The sequence below is a fragment of the Magnolia sinica genome, chromosome 6, assembly GCF_029962835.1.
Source record: "Magnolia sinica isolate HGM2019 chromosome 6, MsV1, whole genome shotgun sequence".
Taxonomy (NCBI): Eukaryota; Viridiplantae; Streptophyta; class Magnoliopsida; order Magnoliales; family Magnoliaceae; genus Magnolia; species Magnolia sinica.
The window spans coordinates 50,129,906-50,132,257 of NC_080578.1; positions in this window are offsets into that span (position 1 = coordinate 50,129,906).

The following is a 2,352-nucleotide window of genomic DNA, read 5'->3' on the forward strand; positions in this document are numbered from 1 at the left end:
TGTATTTGTTGAATGGGTGCGACTAGCATTCCTCTATAGAAAATATACCAAGTCCACTGGGCCCACTCCACGTTGTAAGGTGTGTGCAGGCGAGAGGGCAAAGCATTCTAGTTATTTCTGGTAATTTTTAAGTTTTAAAGTTATATACTTTAGTGAATATATGTTATTTTAGCAAGGAGACTTTTAGAAGCTTTAGTGACAATCTTAATTGAAGACTGATAGAGTGGTTGTTGGTTTTGAGTGGTTTTCGTGCGGTAAAATGTGAAAACCATGTGTTATGCTCATCAACATCAGAGGGGATGGTATTCACGCAGAGTTTAATTTCAGCGTAGGTTTTTTACACGGGATAAGTGGTATTCACGCAGAGTTTAATTTCAGCGTAGGTTTTTTACACGGGATAAGTGGAATGTTTTATTCTTGGCCCGGAACTTTTTTCTTTCTTTAAATTTTTTTATTTTTTTATTTTTTTTAAATTGTATTTGTTCATTGGCATTGAAAATCAACACTGGCCACTTTCTTGATGCCGGGAATCTAATGTGAGATTCACATAAAGAAAATTCATTTACCAATTGACGGATTTTTAATAACAACAATAATATTATTATTATTAGGAAGGACTATTATCTTCCATTACTCGTTTCCTTTTTGCTTCTCCAAATCTCCAGGATTAACCAAACTATCCAGGATTATCTGGACTGTTGTAAATTTTCTTTTTCCATTGCTTAGATTTATGTTTTTCATTAATTTCATGTTTTTATAAATAAATACCAGTTTCATTTTAAATGAATACGCAATGAAGAAAATCCAACAGTTTTCATGGTATTTGTTATGGAAAAAATGGGGCGACCCATAAGAGAAGGTCGGATCGACAACCAACATGACCCAATAGTCCGATGGCGAGGAAAGAGCCGAACCATTCAACATATACTTAAGATCAAAGTCAAGACGGCAATAGGTGTAGTCCATTAGAAGAATGTGATGGCCGAATTCTTGGAAAATGAACATCCAATGTAGGCCCTACTTGATGAATGGCCTAGATCTTCCACATACATGATATGCCACAAGGTGTTGGGAGCGTGTATTTGCTGAATGGGTGCGACTAGCATTCCTCTATAGAAAATATACCAAGTCCACTGGGCCCACTCCACGTTGTAAGGTGTGTGTAGGCGAGCAGGTAAAGCATTCTAGTTATTTCTAGTAATTTTTAAGTTTTAAAGTTATATACTTTAGCGAATGGATGTAATTTTAGCGAGCAGAGTTTTAGAAGCTTTAGTGACAATCTTAATTGGAGAATGATAGAGTGATTGTTGGTTTTGAGTGGTTTTCGTGCAGTAAAATGTGAAAACCATGTGTTATGCTCATCAACATCAGAGGGGATGGTATTTACACAGAGTTTAATTTCAATGTAGGTTTTCTACATGGGATAAGTGGAATGTTTTATTCTTGGCCCGGAACTTTTTTCTTTCTTTAAATTTTAAAAATAAATAAATAAATGAAATTTTTTGTCTTTGTTCATCGGCATTGAAAATCAACACTGGCCACTTTCTTGATGCCGGGAATCTAATGTGAGATTCACATAAAGCAAATTCATTTACCAATTGATAGATTTATAATAATAATATTATTATTATTATTATGAAGGTCTATTATCTTCCATTACTCATTTCCTTTTTGCTTCTCCAAATCTCCATGATAAACGAAACTATCCGGGTTTATCTGGACTGCTAGAAATTTTCTTTTTCCATCGCTTAGATTTATGTTTTTCATTATTTTCATGCTTTTGTAAATAAATAACAGTTTCATTTTAAATGAATACGCAATGAAGAAAATCCAACAGTTTTCATGGTATTTGTTGTGGAAAAAATGGGGCGACCCATAAGAGAAGGTCAGATCGGCAACCAACACGACCCAATGGGCCTATGGTGAAGAAAGAGCTAAACCATTTGATGTATATTTAAGATCAAAGTCGGAATGACAATAGGTGTAGTCCATTAGAAGAATGTAATGGCCGAATTCCTGGAAAATGAGCATCCAATGTAGGGCCTACCTGATGAATGGCCTGGATCTTCCACATACATGGTATGCCGCAAGGTGTTGGGAGCGTGTATTTGTTGAATAGGTGAGAATAGCATTCCTCTATAGAAAATATACCAAGTCCACTAGGCCCACTCCACGTTGTAAGGTGTGTGCAGGCTAGAGGGTAATGCATTCTAGTTATTTCTCATAATTTTTTAGTTTTAAAGTTATATACTTTAGTGAATATATGTTATTTTATCAAGCAGAGTTTTAGAAGCTTCAGTGACAATCTTAATTGAAGAATGATACTGTGGTTGTTGATTTTGAGTGGTTTTC